At 43.9% G+C, this 18,632-nt stretch overlaps 1 long non-coding RNA gene across 1 annotated transcript; it reads right to left on the bottom strand.

Annotated features, from left to right (window-relative positions):
- Nucleotides 1-1,353: 1,353 nt before the first annotated feature.
- Nucleotides 1,354-17,197, bottom strand: LOC107979320. Its single transcript, XR_003483939.2, has 4 exons — nt 17,158-17,197; nt 14,354-14,450; nt 4,284-4,391; nt 1,354-2,135 (listed from the first exon to the last, which is right to left on the bottom strand). It is a non-coding gene; the product is annotated as an uncharacterized LOC107979320 (long non-coding RNA).
- Between the last annotated feature and the right edge of the window lie 1,435 nt (nt 17,198-18,632).

Genomic DNA, 18,632 nt, shown 5'->3' with positions numbered 1-18,632 from the left:
AGCTTCTCCCCTGACCATGGCAGGCAAGTCCAGAGGGTGGAGAGAAAAGCTGAGAATTTCTTGCCTCATCATCCTCCATGTGTAGGGGCAGAGAGGGCCGAGGACAGAGGAGGGGGCCTCGTGACTGCCTGGGCTGCTGAGCAATTTACTGGAGGAGCTCATTTGGCAACTCTGATTCCAAGTTAATTAAAGATGGCCACCGGGGGTCATTGCCATGGTAACAATTAGGCCAGAAAGAAGCCTCATTAAGGTGCGGTTTTAACTAGGCCAGACGTTTTTAACCTAAGATCTCTGGGAAAGGGAACTACCTTGCTTCCCTTCTCTCCTCCTTGTTCACATCCATTTCCAGATGGTTCTGGCTGAGGAAGGAGACAGAGGGTGAGTCCTGGGCTGAGTCCCTCCGAGTCCCAGCAGGGCAACAGGTTTCTCTGGGACAGTCATCCTGTCTCTGAAAGGAGCCTGGTGGGCAGAGGATGGAGGCCAGGAGGCCAGAGCAGTCAGAGAGGAAGTGGATTTTGTTCAGAGTGGTACAGGAATCTTTTTTCATAATTTGGAAGTGTGGGGGGTGAGGCTTACAGTGGGTGATAACGGGGTGCACATGAAGCTTAATTCTTCTGTGTTGAATTGAGAAAGGGTAGAAGCTTAAAGCCTGTCTCAGTTCACAGCTTTGTAATGTGTTTGAGCCAAGCATGGTGATACCCACCTCATGTCTCAGGACTGAGGCAGGAGGATCACAACAACATCTAGGCTAGCCTCAGGTACATAGTGAAGTCCCATTTCATAGCAGCACCTAGGCTAGCCTCAGCTACATAATGAAGTCCCATTTCATAGCAGCACCTAGGCTAGCCTCAGCTACATAGTGAGGTCCCATTTCAAAGCAATGCCTAAGCCAGCCTCAGCTACATAAAGAGACAGGGGTGAAATGGGGTTGTGGGGCAGGCGACTGGTGAGATGGTTCAGCTGTTAACTTGCTGCTTTTTCAACAGACCTGCCTGGGCTTGTTTCCCAAACTCACATGGCAGCTTACAAAGTCCATAACACCAGTTCCACCATTTTCTTCTGATCTCTATGAGCACCATACATACTCACAGTGCATTTCCATACATGCAGGTAAAATTTTCATACACATAAAATAAAATAAATTTTAAAAATCAAGGGGTTGGGGTTGGAGAGATGGCTCAGTGGATGAAAGTATTGGCTGCTCTTCCAGAGGACCTGGGTTTGATTTCTACCTGGTATCTCACAATGGTCTTTAACTCTAGTTCTGCTACCTTCTGCTGGCCTCCACAGACACTGCTGGGATGTGATGCACAGACATTCACAGAGGCCAAACATCCATGCACATAACAATAAGTAGGTAAATATTTTTTAAAGTTAAGGGGTTGGGGGAGCTGGATAAATCCATAAAGGGCTTTCCATATAAGCATGAGGACCTGAGTTAGGGTCTACAGACCCATAAAAGAAGCCAGGTTATTGATGGACATCTGTAGTCCCAGGTGTACTGATGGACATTTGCAATCCCAGGTGTGTTGATGGACATCTGCAGTCCCAGGTGTGTTGATGGACATCTTCAATCCCAAGTGTGTTGATGAACATCTGCAGTCCCAGGTGTGTTGATGGACATCTGCGATCCCAGGTGTACTGATGGACATCTGTAATTCCAGGTGTACTGATGGACATCTGCAATCCCAGGTGTATTGATGGACATCTTCAACCCCTAGTGTGTTGATGGACATCTGCAGTCCCAGGTGTGTTGATGGACATCTGCAATCCCAGGTGTCCTGATGGACATCTGCAATCCCAGGTGTACTGATGGACATCTGTAATTCCAGGTGTACTGATGGACATCTTCAATCCCAGGTTTACTGATGGACATCTTCAATCCCAGGTGTATTGACATCTGCAGTCCCAGGAGTACTGATAGACATCTGCAATCCCAGGTGTACTGATGGACATCTGCAGTCCCAGGTGTGCTGATGGACATCTGCAGTCCCAGGTGTACTGATGGACATCTTCAATCCTAAGTGTATTGATGGACATCTTCAATCCCAGGTGTGTTGATGGACATCTTTAATTCCAGGTGTACTGATGGACATCTGCAGTCCCAGGAGTATTGATGGACAGCAATCCCAATGCTGGCAAGACAGACAGGCACAGCTCTGAAGCTCACTGACCAATAAATATAACTGAACCCATGTCAATGAGAGACCCTGTCTCAAAAGGTAATGGAGGGGCCAGAAAGATGATTCACCAGTTAAGAGCATTTGTTACTCTTCCAGAGGACTGGAGTTTGGATCCCATCACTCATACAGAGGCTTACAACCATTCATAACTCCAGTTCCATGGGATCCAGTGCCCTCTTCTGACCTCCAAGGACACAAAGCATGCATGTGGTACACATACATACATGCAAGAAAACCACAGACACATGTAAAATAAAAACAAATAAGTCTTTAAAATTAAATAAATTAGCAGGGGGCTGGGGCTAGAGAGATGGCTCAGCACTTAAGAGCACTGACTGCTCTTCCAGAGGACCCTGGTTCAATTCCCAATGTCCACATGGCAGCCCACAACTGTCTATAATTCCAAGATCCAACACCCTCACACAGACATATAGGCAGGCAAAACACAAATGCACATAAAATAAAAATAAATAATTTTTTAAAAAACTAAATGAAATGGAGAGTGACTAAGGAGGATACTTGGCTTTGACCTTTGACCTCTACATTCATGTGTTCAATGTGTATCTGAATTTGTACATGAATTCACCCAAGAACACATGTATGTGCACACACCACACACAAAGAAATAAAATGTATGTTTATTATTCTCCTAGTAATGTAAATGCATTGATAAAAATGAGAAGTCCCAGGACAGCACAAAAGGAGACTGTCCCCTGCTGTACCCCACCTCAGACATAATGTCTGTTGACATTTTCCATGTCATAGTTAAGCACAAGATACAGGGAGCTGTATTCAAAGAAGGGAGAAGGGGGACATGGACTTTGGTGTTTGTGCCCTTTTCCACTGTTTGTATTGTATCAGAAAAAAAATGTCAAATAAACCGCAGGGAAAATATCAACTATTGCAACACTCCTCTATGTGTAGAGATGTATCACACATTCTTTTTCTACAAAAATAGGGGTCGCTTTGTGCCTATGATTTTGAAACCTGAATTTATCATGTCAAGATAACAAGATGTCTTGAATGCTTTTCCAGGATGCTGCAACTTATCTTTTTTTTTTTTTAAAGCACATTGCAAACTATTCAAACTGAAAAGGCAAAATCAGACAAGCAAGTTTCCTACTTGAGCCTCCCTGTCCTTTGTTCCTCTCTACAGAGGCAGCCGGGAGGGTCCATTTCTTTCTATTTCTTTCCCTCCTTCTAGACCAAGCTGGCCTTGAACACACAAATAACTGAAGGTAGCCATGGACTTCTGATCCACTCACCTCCACCTCCAGAGTGCCGATATGGCAGGGGTCCTACTATACCTGGTTTTGTGCCATGTAGGAGGCTCAGAGTTTCTTGTGCTCACAGATAAGCACTAGAGAAACCAGGAATGCTAAACACACGGGGTCGTCTCTCAAAGAGGAGAGATGTACAACCTATTTTCCATCCAGAAGGCTGGGAGCAGACTTGTTTAATAGCCCGGTGACCTTTACGCTATTGTGGCTGAGATCACATTGCATCCTCCCTGGCCCCTTGTCTTGAGCTTGTTTTCTCAGTTAATCTATAGAACTCATCTTTATGGAAGATATCACTCATGCTTTACAAAGAGTTTTGATGTCGTCTTGTCTTAAGCTTTGTTGTGCTTAAGGGATTGAGTTATTTACCACCAAAAAGCTTTTCACCAAATTGTGCTGTGCTTAAATATGCCTAAAATAAACCACTCAAGGTCGGACTCTTGAAGTTTGACCAGCACTAGGTACTGAGTAGTGTTGAACTGAACCATCTTCTCACTCTCAAGAATCATCACTCTGCTGGCTGCAGTGTTCACAGAGACACCCCTAGCACCATGCTGTGGCTCAAACCCAGGGCTTTTATGCCTGCTTTTAAGAACGCTACCAAGTGAGATACATCCCCAGGGCTTTAATCAACTTCTCTTGCATTCACTCAGAAATGTTCTGTGTGGGTACAGGCACATCTATTTTCTCATATACCTATTGGTGCAACCAAGTTAGTATACAGTTCACCATGCTGTTCTGTATTTAAGTCTTTCCTGGCATGTACAGGAGTTGGCTTAATATCAGTTTGCGTAGAGCTGTTTCGATATTTTTCTAATACCTGGCAGTCTGCAGCAGCTGGGAGTCCAGGGCATGAAGAAGAGGTGGCTCTAGCCATGTAGGGCTTTGTGTCCAGTAGTCACCAGGTTGGACGGCACACAGAAGCACTCTGGAAAATGTGAGTGAAAACATGGTGAGGCAGAGGGAAGGGTTTAAAGGAGTGATCAGGAACCACCACGAATGGCTCAGTGGCCTTGCTGAAAACTTTTGCTTCCTCTATTCTTGGATATGATTCTTGGATATTCTTGGACTTGAGAGCTGGCTTCCCCACAGGGACCCTTATCTTACAGATCAGGAGTCCTAGTGGCAGGACATCCTTGGACACCTCATCATGGGTCAAAGCTCATTGAAGTCACCAAAGACTCAGTCCTCCATTTCTTTCCTTCATACTGGCTTTATCTTCATTAATATTCTCATGATCACAGGATGGCTGCCAGCAGTCACCAGTGTCACTGAGGGTATGTGGTTTCCCACAAAGAGTGAATTATGCTCCACCATAACCACAGAGCCATAATTATCCAAAGGAGAGAGCCATCCACTGACTGGCATGGATCAGCCATTTTTAATCCTGCCAATTCAGTGTTGCCTATCCATAACAAATGTTCCTGTCCCAATGAAAACTATAGAAAACAGGGGACTTGAGAGATAGCTCAGCAGTTAAGAACATTTGCTGCTCTTGTAAAGAACCTGGATTCAATTTCCAGCACCTACAAAGTGCCTTACAACTATCTGTAACTCTGGATTTAGGGGATCTAATGCCCTTTTCTGGCCTTGTGGGCACCAGACACATGTGGCACACAGATATACATGCAGACAAAAACACTTATGAGCATAAAATCAAAATAAATAAAATCTTCAAAAATATCAATACAAAGTTCTAACTATTAAAAAACAAAAACAAAAGACTGGCATGGTGGCATAAACCTGCAGTACAAATAATTTTGGAGCGTTGGGGAAAGAGGATATGAGTCTGGTAGTTTGTGGACAGCTTGGGAAATATAGCCAGATAATCTGCATCTGCCCAGCCCTGTGACAGTTAATCTTCATTGTCCATTTAATGATTTAGAGTCACCAAGGAGACACAATTCTGATATGTCTGTAGAGGGTGTTTCTGTTCCACTATACAGAAATATAAATTAAACTTACAACTGAACCTTGCTAGATATAGTAATGGGAATGTTTGTTGCACAGCTGGGGCATGCAGCTAGATATTGCATCACCCCTCTATTGTACAGCTTACACTTAGGCGAGTGTGGACATCACGGTGACCAGGTTTGTGGACATCAAGGTGGTACTTTGCTGCTACTGTATGTCTTGCAACTCACAATGACTCTGCCTGCCCTGTGTACACTTGTCACCTGGGCCAGGGCAGGCTTTGCTGTGAGGATGTGTGGAAGTACCTGAAGCCCCAAGAAACTTGCTTCTGGCAGGGATGTGATTCCATGCTCCCTGGTGGCTGACCCAGCCCCAGAAGTATAGCCAGGCCCTACTCCTCCCCTCCTTTGGGTATCCCTGCTCCCAATATATTAAGTATGTTATAATGTTTATAGAGCTGGAGAGATGGCTCAGCAGTAAAGAGCCCTGGGTTTACTTCAGAGGATCTGAGTTCGGTTCTCAGCACAGACATGGTAGTGCACAACTGTCTGTAACGCCAGTCCCGGGGCATCTAGTGCCCTCTTCTGGCCTCCAGGGATACTGCGTGTACCTGGTGCAGGGAAAACACCTGTATACACATTAAAACAAACAAAAACCCACTTACATTACATATAATCTCTGGGTTATGGACCATTTGACCAATGGGCATCTGTCAGCATTTAATTAAACATGTGTTCATCTGGATATTTCCAGGTGCAAGCCATGCTTTAGTTTTATTGTTTATATATTTTGTAGCCCCTGAAAACATAAACCAAGCCCAGTGCTGTTCCCTGCTGTTGGAGAGGAGTCTTCTCACTCTACCTTGCCCTGCTTCCACTGTCTGGCCCCAGGACCTATGTCTAGCTTCAGAAGTCTTTATCTCTGTCTCTCCAAGACACACCATCCAGCTCTTAAGTGAGTTTAATTTAATTTAATTTGTTTTTGTTTGTTTGTTTGTTTGTTTGTTTTTTGAGGCAGGGTCTCTCCGTGTAGCCCTGGCTGTCCTGGAACTTGCTCTGTAGACCAGGCTGGCTTCAAACTTAGAGATCCACTTGCCTCTGCCTCCTGAGAGTTAAAGGCACATGCCACCACGCCTGGCTAAGTGAGTTTAATTCTAATTTTTTGTTATTATTATTTTCAAAACATGTATACCCATGTGTGTCTGTTTGTGGGTGTGTGCGTGTAAGTGCAGCTGTCCTCAGAGGTCAGAGGCACTGGATCCTGGGATATGGGCCCACAGGTGATTGTGAGCTACAGGATGTGAGTGCTAGGAACTGAACCTCTATCCTCTGGAAGTTGTAAGCACTCATAACTGCTGAGCCATCTCTCTAGCCCCTGTGAGCTCATTTTAAATACTCTACAATTATCGATTTAATAATTTTAGTTTAATTCACATTTCAGAAAGATTTTAATTTTTGTTGTTGTTTAAATGGCTCAAAATTAAAGACAGAAATTTTTCTATTTCTGCTCTGTGCCCAGCCTAGATTAACCCTGAAGGAAACTAAACCCCAGAGTTTTTGTATATTTTCCATAATGCATTCTACAGAATTTACCAGTATATGTATGCTAATTCTTTATTGGAAGAACATTCACCTCTTTACCCTTGAAAATATTTCCTTTACCTTTAAAAAGTATTATTTGTGCTACATCCATGTAAGTGCACCATGTTTTCATTGTTTGTTTTGGTGACAGCATCTCATGTATCCTGGGCTGGCCTCAAATTCAAGTCTATCCTTGACCGTCCGAGCTTCCTCCTAAGCGTTTGTCTTACAGACTTGTTCCACAACACTCTGTTTGCATTTGTGTGGGTGTGTGTGTGTGTGCACAATGCCAGCAAATAAATAAATAAATAAATAAATAAATAAATAAATAAATAAATAAATGGTCTCTTCATCTTCATTCCTTAATTTTTTTGTTTTGTTTCTTGCTGTGCAACTCCAGCTGGAATGTTCTCTGTAGCCCAGACTGGCTTGGAGCTTGCTCTCCTCCTGCCTCAGCCTCCGGAGCGCTGGTGTAGGCATGTGTCACCACGTCCAGCTAAACTTTCATTACTCTTCCTACCCTCTTCCATTGTGTGGCCCCACGGGATCTTTAGTCTAGGACTGAAAATCAAAATCCCTATTTCCACACACCCTCATGACCCAGAGTGCCCAGGTCATCCAGGCTGCTTAGTCCTGTGCCTCCTGGTGCATCTGCCAGGCTAAGCTACCGGGTCTGGAATTTGATCTCCAGGCAGCGGGACAGACACCCACACCCACAGAGGGCTTCCGATGAGCAATGGAGTCCGATTGCTTTGTCACAGCGACACGTCGTGGTGGACCTCAGAAGTACAGCAGGGTCTGAACAGTGGGGGCGGGGGCTTGGGGTACATTTGACCTTGGGCGGCACCATGATCTGGAAGTCTCCTAGAGTCCATCACTCCAGCATGCACCTCTCTACCCAGGATCTCTCCTTGTGTGCAAATACCCGAGTCATGTGGCTCTGTAATCCACCTTCCCGCCATCCGGACTACCTGTTCGTGCACCTATCTAGTGATTGGCAGATTTGTATCTTGGTGTGTGTGTGTGTGTGTGTGTGTGTGTGTGTGTGTGTGTGTAGCATACATCCGTTTCTCTGTGTAACAGTAACAGTCCTGGTTGTCCTGGACCTCGCTTTGTAGACCAGGCTTGTCTCGAATTCATTGAGATCCGCATGCCTCTGCCTCCCAAGTGCTGGGATTAAAGGCTTGAGCCACTATTTCCCTTCTGTTTTTTGGCTTCTTGAGAAAGGACATCATACAGTTGAGGCCCGCCTTGAACTCCCTGTCTTCTGGGATTACAGGCATGTGCCACCATGCAGGGCTCAGAAGCAGGTTTGTGTGTCTGTATGTCTGTTTTCTGATTTTGTTTCCATTAGCATCATTTTTTCTGTATGAGACAAAATTATAGACAGTAATAATCACAAATGAATAGCTATAAGTGGACAGCAACCAAAATATTATTTTACTAAATTTTGTGTATTAACTTATGATACTTGAAAAATTAATATACTAAGAAATAATTATAGTAAAAAAAAGAAAAATAATGACCAAATGCTTTCAGTGGAATTCTTTTTAAAATTATTTTTATTACTTTTTGTGCATGGGTGTTTAGCCTGCACATATGTCTATGTACCATGAGCATGTATGGTGCTGGAAGAGGCCAGCAAAGGCATTGAATTCCCTCAGAACTAAAATTATAGCCATTTGTGAGCCACTGAGTGGGTGCTGGAAATTGAACCCGGGCTTTCTTAAAGAACAGCCAGTGCTCATAACCACTGAACCATCTCTCCAGCCCCTGAAATTAATTTCTTGATAAAGAGAGGAGGCAATACTCACTCCTTGTTCTGTCCCAGTACTAAAAAACAACAGATTAGAATTTCATGATACTATAAGACTAACATTTTGAAAAGGAGAAACTTCAAATTTTTTTATAATTTACTTAAATTTTTATGTACATAGGTGTTTTGCCTGCAGGCATGTCTGTATGTAGGACTCAGATACCCTGAAACTGGAATTACAGACTGCTACCAGCTGACATGTGGGTGCTGGGAATTGAACCTGGGTCCTCTGGAAGAGCAGCCAGTGCTCTTAACTGTTGAGCCATTTCTCTGGCTCAGAAACTCCAATTTTTAAGCCTACTCTTCAAGTGCATTAAATGTTTTCTGCATAATCTGCAATTTGTACTTTCCAAGCAAAACTGTTAGAGCCTTAGAGCTCACTTTCTTGTCCCACTGGAAACTTTTTGGGAGCTGGAATGGAACCCAGGGCTTCTTCCCATGCATTCTGCCACTGAGATGCACCCTTGGCTCTTTCATTTTCCTAGAATGTGGTGCTAGGGATCAACCCAGGCATGGGTGTGCTCGGTGTGGGGTATACATTGAGCTCCTGACTCCCTGTTTCAAGATTTAGTAGCAGAAAGAAAGAAAGAAAGAAAGAAAGAAAGAAAGAAAGAAAGAAAGATTCAGATTATATTTCTAAAATTTCAATTTCACGGAACCAGGGCTCAGAAATACAAACTGTAGCAGAAATAGCTCAAAATCCCAACCATTAGACCCTCTGCCTCCTCCTTCTCCTCCTCTTTTTCCTTCTAAGACACAATCTCATTGTGTAGCTCCAACTGGCCTAAAACTCCTTATGTAGCTAGCCCAGGCTGGCCTTGAAACTCACAGTGATTAGCATGCTTCTGTCTCTGGAGTGCTGAGATTAAAGGTGTGGATCTGTAGGTGGCCACACCCCCTAGGGTGTGGTTAGGGTGACCCCTACATGCAGGCCTGCCTGCCTCCTCTTCCTCCTTCTCTTCTAACTCTGTTTCTTCTGACAGTCTAATGTAGCCCAGACTGGCCTCAAATTTGACATGTGCTGATTCTGGACTTGAATTCCTGATGCTGCCTCTACCTTCCTAGTTAAAGCATACATATTTATTGTTTTTTTTTTTTTTTTTAAGTAAGTTAGAGCCATCAAGATGGCTCATGGTACAAAGAGCTTGCTTGGAAGCCTGGGAATCTGGGTTCAATCCCTGGAACACATGGAAAGATGGGAAGAAAGAACAGATGCCACAAAGTTATCCCCTGACTCCCTTATATGTGTTATGACACACACTGCCTCCCCACAATAACACATACACACATACATGCATGCACACATATAGCACACACATGTCCCCACACAATAACATGTATCCATGCATGCATGCACATACAGTTGGGCTAATATGCAAAAGGACATGTGTTTATAGTGTCCCGTTTGATAGGCAAACCCCATGGATGAGATAGTAGAATAGCAGTTCCCAGGCCTGGGGGAAAGGATGTTGAGAGCTACTGCTAAGTAGGTTCGGAGTTTTTGTTAGGGTGGTTTCCTTAAGGTCCTACAAGGATGTAGTAGTGACAGTTACAGAACACAGTAAGTGAATTTAATGCTACTGAATTTGCATTATATGTGGGTCCTGAAGACCCGGTGCTGGGGTTCAAACCTGGGACCTACCAAGTGCTCAGTGAATGTTATACCAGCAAGCCACATCCCTAGGCCTGCTCGAGACACTCTAAAGTGATTGAAGTGTAGGCTGAGGTAGTAACTCGATGGCACAATATATATTCAGCATATATGAAGCTCTGAGTTCAATCCCAGCATCTCTCTCTCTCTTTGTTTGACACACAGACACACACACTGATAAGATTATCACAAAAAGAAAGGAAATGCTTAAAACTGTAAGCTTTATGATACACACATAATACATACATACACACAAACACACACAATTTTTAAAACATGAAAAGCCCAATAGAGAAAGATTTAGGAAGGAGGAGCATCTTTTTATTGGCATGGTTGAAGAATTGCCACCAAAAGGACTGGAGAGATGGCTCAGCAGTTAAGAGCACTGCCTGTTCTTTCCAAAGGTCCTGAGTTCAATTCCCAGCAACCACATGGTGGCTCACAACCATCTGTAATGAGATCTGGTTCCCTCTTCCGGCATGCAGGCATACATGCAGACAGAATGCTATATGCATAATAAATAAATAAATTTTAAAAGAAAGCAAAGGAACAAAGAAGATGGCGCAGTGAGTAAAGGTGTCTGTCGCCAACCCTGATGACCTGAATCTGATGCCCAGGACTCACAGAGTGGAAGAACAACTCCTACAAGTCGTCCTCTGATTCCCACATATACAACCTAACAAATGTCAAAAAGATTTCATAAACTCAAGGCTCATCAGTTAAGTGCAGGATGGAATTCAGTTCCCAGGGCCCATGTTGGGCAACTTACAATTGATTATATCCCCAGTGCCAAGGGCATCTAGTGCCTCCAACCTCCAAGGACATCTATATACACGTGAACATCCCCCACCCCAATCACACACACATACACAGATACACGCAAGTAAAATAAAATCATTCTTTAAAAATTCTAGTTTACACGGAGTGTAGCAGTGCAAGTCTTTGATCCCAGCACTTGGGAGGCAGAGGCAGGTAGCTCTCCATGAGTTCGAGGCCAGCCTGGTCTACAGAGCGAGTGCCAGGACAGGCTCCAAAGCTACACAGAGAAACCCTGTCTCGAAAAAACAAACAAGCAAAAAAACTCAAACACATAAAATCAGGTTGAATATGAGTGTTGTTTTGTTGGGAAATGCTAACACGGGTCTCTCTATGCCACCTCTGCTGGCCTAGGACTTGAGATCTTAAGGCTCCAGCCTCCTAAGCCCTGTGATTACAAGTGTGGACTCCACTCCTAGCTTTTCTCATTGCTTTAATTTGTTGGTACTTGCAGGCTCCCAGGCCAACTCCACCCTGCCCCCTGGTGTTTGGGACGACCCTATATGTTTATCTTTGTAGCTCAGATCCTTTTTGTGTGTGTCTGGATTGGGGTGAGGTGGGGTGGGGTGCTTTGTCTTTGTCTTTGTACTGTGTGTATGTCTTTCTGAATCTCCTTATGTTTGTAAGTTTGCCTACAATGTGTTGTGTGACAATTAAGTGAGATCATGACATCAGACACCCACTGCAGTGCTGTGGAAAAGGATCAGCGACTGTTACATCTGCATGCTTAGTCCTGTGTGTTCTGCTCTCGCCTTGGGCATCTGGGAGGCTCCTGGTCCTTGGCTCCCCACATCTCTTCTATTCTTGTCCATGATGTATCTTCTCAGCACATGGCAATCTCCATTTGGCTCCCTCTCTGGCCTGGAGGGTGATTATTGGATGGGGTGTCACTACCCCTGTTTTCAGGTGGAGGTTCTCCCAGGGCTGGCCTGCTATGAGAGAGCACCCCAAGGTCTGGTTTGCCCAACAGCCACACCAAAATGGTTCTAAATTGTCTTCCTTGTGACACTCAGTCTTTCACAAGTTCCAGCTAGCCTTGCACTTGCTCCTCCGTAGGATTTCAGAAGACCCTAGTAGTGACAAAGATCTCTTGAGAACACAGAGGCCTGAACCCTCAAAGCGAATTGAGCCACCTGAGAGGAGACCCGGTCTGTGTCCCTCCAATTAGCTGTTGAGCCTGGGCTCACCGGCCACCACCGGGGCTCAACTTTGTTACCTTCAAAGTGGACACAAGGGTTGTGTTGAAGTCTCTTGTCCCTTCCTCCTGACACACCATGAAGCAGCACCTCCTGACACACCATGAAGCAACCTTCAATGCAAGCCCCTTTCAAGGCCAACAGTGGGAGTTCTGCAGAAGGTCCTTCACATTCAAAGCTGTGGAGGAAGCAAGTGGAGGGGGGGCAAGTGGGAAGCCTGCAGTCTGGGTCCATGGGACCGCCTGGCTCACAAAGGGGAGGGAAGCCCTCTGACACACTGCCTCCTAGCTTGGAGGTTCCCAAGCAGAGAAAGACAAGGATGGCCAGGAAATCTGTTTCCTGAGCAAAGGTCAGCCTGGCTACCTCTGATGATCTTTTGGAAGTCTCTGATCTGGCCAGCAGGGAAGAAAGGCTCCTTTTCTTGGGTGGGAGTAGACATTGGCACAGGCTGTCTAGATACAGACTCCAGTGTCTATCTTGAGGGCCATTCAGACGCCCAGGACCTAGCAGGCTCTGCCAGCTGCCTGGAGAAGAGAACATTGTCTTGGCCCCACAAGCTGTAATGGGGGCTTCTATCCACAGCTTTCAGGATGGGCTGGGACCCAGAAGCCATGTACTAGTACCCAGCTCTGAGGGATGACTAGCATACCTTCCAGTCTTCCAAGGGTTTGGGGTCACTCTCTGACCTGCCCCGGAAGTGCTACATGGGGTTAAGTGTGAGCATCCATGTGCTATGTACCAAGTAAGAGGGCACATGACCTAGAGGCTTTGGGTCTTCAGTTCCTGGTTGTGTGGTCCAATAGACTTCAAATTATCAAGGGGGCTCAGAAACTCGATCAGGAGCTCTGCTTGGAGAGTTCCATATATGCTAATGAGTTTAGCAAATCCACCTCCCACAGGGGAGACTTTTGAAGAAGTTTTTTTTTGTTTGGTTTGGCTTGGTTTTAGATTTTTTTGGGAGGGCAGTGGTTTCGAAACAGGATTTCTCTGAGTAGTTCTGGCTGTCCTGGAACTTGAACTCTGCCTCCCAAATACAGGAATTAAAGGTGTGTGACACCACCACCTGGCTTAGGTAGGAATATTTATTCTTTAACTCTGGTCCCAACATAAAAACGAACTTTGCTGGATGCTCTGCCTTCCAGGTGTAAGTGCACTGATGGAGAGTGTCGTTCCTGTTCTTTATGTATTCAAATCCAGAGGGCTGGACTGGGTGTGTGGACCATTTGGAAGAGTGCTTGCCTAATGCACACGAAGCCCTGGTGTGATGGTCAGTGTTGACTGTGAACATGACAGGGTCTAAAATCACCTAGTGCATGCCCGTGAGGATTACCTAGATTAGGTTAACCTATCTAGAATTCACGAGAATTCACAAAAAGTATAATAAGCAATTTATTAACGGAAAGACAGACTCTCAAATACAGAACAAAGCAGAAGCTACTGCTGATCCCAGGCCACCTCTCCACCGCTTGGTGTCCAACCATGCCAAGCACGAGCGAGAGCAACTGCCCCCCTTCTTTCCTTTAGGGGGTCCTATCACAGACAAGAAACACCACCTCTATTGGGTCAGATATCCCAAGGTCATGGGTGGAGTGACTATCCACTACCCTTCCCCCTTTTGTCTAAATAAGAAGGTTCTAAACAAAACTATATACAATAAGAATGATTATCAAGTATTGTCCAGGAGAAAGAAAGGGTAATAACATACACAAAACCAGATTTTTTTTGTTGTTGTTGTTTTGTTGTACTGTGTAGCCTGGCTGTGAGGAACTCACTGTGTAGCCCAGGCTGACCTTGATCTCAGAGATCTGTGTGCTTCTGTCTCCAGAATTCTGTGATTAAAGGTGTGTGCCACCACTGCCCAATTCACAAAAACAGAATTATAAACAACAATAGCAATGTGAAGCAAGAAACACATACCAAATGTCCAGGCTTTAGGTAACTGGCAAATAACAGAGATTATTCCAATAGCTGTCCCATCCTGAAGTGTCCCAGTCTTGTACGTAATATGCCTTAGCTAAGATAAGAGAGAATAGTAATTGTGGGCATCTAGTCTTCAACCCCATCGAAGACCTGAGAAGGAAAATAATATTGCAGGAAGTGCAAGCAAGCGACTTCCAAAAGGTGCAATAAACGACAGAAACAGTTGGCTACCTGGACAGTCACTCAAAGTCTTTCAGCAATGTTAGGGTAACCAACTTTGGCTATAGGCCTAAAATATCTGACAGACGATTTTCAGAAGCAGGAAAATTCTAAAGACTGTCCTACCCTGCCTTGGCAAGGTTCAGCAGTCACTTTTCCTTGAATCCTGCTTGCCCAGTTTGGACATTGTGCTTACTGTCAGCAGCCAAGGCAAAGGCAGTTCTTTGCCCAATGGACCAGTTTTGCCAAGAAGAAAACAAGCTCCATATGGAGTGTCTCTGGGCCTATCTTACTCTCTGGAGCAGTCATGTCTCACATCAGCAGGATTCTAAGTTATTAAAATATTTAAATGCCATATTCTGTAGGTCTTTGAAGTGTTTGAAGGTTACCTGTCTATAAGGAGTACATCTCTGTGCATCTAGAGAACCTAACTAACATAACTATAAGTATGGCAAACATAGGTGACTAGTAACCTGTAATTCTCCATAACCTATATAACTTAAAAACTAAAGCTTCACATTATAAAAATAAACAATCTTTAAACAGGTGCGCAGCATGAGGACAATAATCTCGAAACTGTAACTGTCTTAATCAGAGGCAGAAATGTGTAGTGCAATATGACAAAAATATTCTTAATTTGTATCAATATACAAAATATCTTAAGCAGAAGTAGAAACATTCATACATATAGCATGACAAAAATAATTTTAAATTTGTGTACAAAAACATTGCAAACAGAAATAGGAACATATACAATATGACAAATAGAACTTTGAATTTGTATCATTATACTCACAATCTTAGACAGGAATATGGAAAATAGTTTTACATGCGTATCAATATACAAGAATCTATACCAATGTAAATTGTCTAAAACTAATAGTTGCTAAATAGTTTACAAATAGACACAATAATCTACCTTATTATTCTATCCTGTCTATTCCCCCTTTATCTTTTCCAGATGAGATTTCTGAGTCTAAGCTTTATTGTTTCACCCTCAATCCTAATACAACTTATAGCCAACCCCCAACAGAAGACAATTATCCATAACCCTAAGAAAACAAAATCTGGTGGGAGACGGGGCATTGTTTTCTTAGAATTGTTTCTTATTGTCTAGTGGGTGATGATATCTGTATAGGATCCTATAAAAACCTAAAGCAATGGTTAAGTCTCAAGAGGACTAGTTGTAACATTTGTAGGTGGTCTCTGTGTCGTGAGTAAGGCTTATCTGAATTTCTGGCTAGAGTATTCTAAGAAGGGGGACCATCTCAGCCAGCCAATTTGGAATTGTCTAGAGAAGTTAGTAGTCCAAAACCCATTCATGAGTGGTGTTTATCAGCTTGATGGTATCATTTTGAATCATTGTTGTGGGGCCCCTTGTTCCTTATGGAGTCTTCAGAGATTGCTGTTAGGAAAATGTATTGTTTGCTGTGGAAAACTTTAACATTATTAATGTCAAAATGGAAAGTTTAAATTTTCAATAGATATATATCTAAAGAAAAGCACCAAAGATATGAAAATAAGTATGGGGAAGAATAGAATTTTGGGGAGATAACAGAGTTTTGATAACAATAGTCCCTACATTTCTGGCTTTCTTCTGTCCCACACCAGGTGGCCCCTCTGATATGAGACAGAAACTCTGAATTTTTATTTAAACAACATGCTTGAATTTAGAGAGGGAGAGAACTAAACTCCAACTTGTGGTGATACATTATTTATGATTTATTAAAGCTTGCCTGAGGATTCAGAAAGCAAAGTCAGCCGCAAGCCATGGAAGTCAGGCACATATCTTTAATCCCAGCAGACAGAAACTAGGAAGTGGTAGCACACACCTTTAATCCTAGGACTCAGGATTAAGAGGTAAACTGATCTCTGTGAGTCCAAGGCCACCCAGATCTACACAAGCCTGATTCAGTCCTAAAGAGAAACAGCTCACACAAAGATGATCTCAGCACCTGGGATCACACTAGAGGGATATAAAAGATAGGAGCAGGGTCTTCAATAGTCAGTATCAGGCATTCATTCTCCAGCCACATTGAGGATAGGAAGACATTGAAGTCTTAGGATTCTCCAGCCATGCTGAGGAGAGGTAGCAACCTGAGGTTTGGTGGACCCAGGATTGCCTTTCGGTCTGAGGTAGAGTGAGAGCTAGTGCCTGACTACTTTGCTTTTCTGATCTTCAGCTTGAAGCTTGAACCCCAATACAGTCTCTGGATCTTTTATTTTTTGTGCTATACCAACTCCAAAGCCAGCTTTGATTTTTAATTGAGTTGGGACTACAACTTCTGTGAGAAGTAAATAGATGTGGATGTTGAGGTAGTGAGATTTTACCCTGTGGAGAATATTGGTAACATAGGTCAGATTTTACTTTGATTGGTAAGTTTTGATAGCTTTCCCTTCTTTTTTAGACATCTAGATGTCCAAGGTATTTTGATTTATTTAAGGTGTATCTCTATTTTCCTGTAAAGACAAAAACAGAACCCTGTTCTGACCCTTGTGAGATTATCTAGTATAGTGGGAAATTACCAATACGGAGTCAGGTAGAAATATAAGGGTATTTAATAGGGAAAAGCCTTACTTACAGAGCGACCTAGCCAGCCAGCGTGGCAGCAGTCTGTATGCAAGCCCAAAAGAGAAACCGAAAGCGAAAATGCAGTCACCCTACGTCCCCTTACCACGCCCTCGAAAGCTTGCGAGGGCGTGGTCAGGCATATCTGTAACCAGCCCCTAAGTAGGCATGGCTACAGCTTCCCCTATAATCTAGATTAGATTAATTAGGATGGGAAGACATGTTTTTTCTTAACGTTTTTATTTCATGTGCATTGGCATTTTGCCTGCATGTATGTGTATGTAAGGGTGTCAGATCTTGGCGCCCCAGAGGTAAGCTACCATGTGGGTGCTGGGAACTGAACCTGGGTCCTCTGGAAGAGAAGCCAGTGCTCTTAACCTATGAGCCATCTCTCTGGGCCCAGGAAGTCATGTTTTAACTGTAGGCCACACCACTGCATAGACTGGGATGAGATAAAGAGGAGAAATCTAGCTGAGCATCGGCATTTACACACTGCTTACGACTAAATGCAATCCAATTCAGAATGCTGTCACTGTGGTTACTGGACTCTCCAGCTGCAAGCCCAAATGGGTCCTTTCTCCATAAATCACTGCTGTCAGAGTATTTTACCACAGAAACAGAAAAAGGAACTAATACACCTGGGTTGGATTCCCAGCACCATGTAGACTATGTGTGGTGGCACACACACCTGGAATCCCAGCACTGGGGAAGCAGAGGAAGGAGGATCAGAAACTCAAGATCATCACTAGATGATAGTGAATTTGAGGGCCAGCCTGGGCTACAAGAGACACTGTCTCAAAAAAACCAAACAATCCGGGAGGCAGTATGCACACCTTTGATTCCAGCACTCAGAAGGCAGAGGCAGGCAGATCTCTGCATTCAAGGCCAGCCTGGTCTGTAGAGCAAGTTCCAGGACAGCCAGAACTACACAGAGAAACCCTGTCTCAAAATACTAAAACAAAACAACAAACAAGCAAACAAAAAACACACACTAAGACAAAAGAGGAAACTAAATGCAGTATGACCATGTCTGTGGGAAAAAAAGCCCAGTGAAGTGTTTCAGGGTGTGGTGGTCTGTATGTATCTCTACTCCTAGCTGCTTGGGAGCCTGAGACAGGTGGACTCTTTAGGTCACACCTACACAACATAACAAGACCCCATCTTGAGCAGTTTGAGCAATAAGAAAACAAAAACAAGGAAGTCTAGCATTTAGTTCATACCAGCATACCTACACTAATTCCTCTGTTGTGAGGGACTTACATGGAAATGGTAAGATGTCAGTGTAGGAGGACCCTGGGTACCAGGTACGTGCGAGCTCCATGTGGACAGTGACAATAAAGCTAAAACGAAAGGGTGGATGGAAACTGTAGGAGGAGCCATTATTTCCCCCACTCCTGGGGTCTCTTCCATGCCACCCCCTTCTCTCTGTCTCTCTTTGGAGATAGGATCTCATGTAGCTCAGGCTGACCTTGAACTTAATATGTAGCA

The sequence above is a fragment of the Cricetulus griseus genome, chromosome 3 (genome assembly GCF_003668045.3).
Source record: "Cricetulus griseus strain 17A/GY chromosome 3, alternate assembly CriGri-PICRH-1.0, whole genome shotgun sequence".
In the NCBI taxonomy this organism is placed as follows: Eukaryota; Metazoa; Chordata; class Mammalia; order Rodentia; family Cricetidae; genus Cricetulus; species Cricetulus griseus.
The sequence above is the reverse complement of the archived record's forward strand: the minus strand, read 5'-3'. Positions and strand labels throughout refer to the sequence as shown.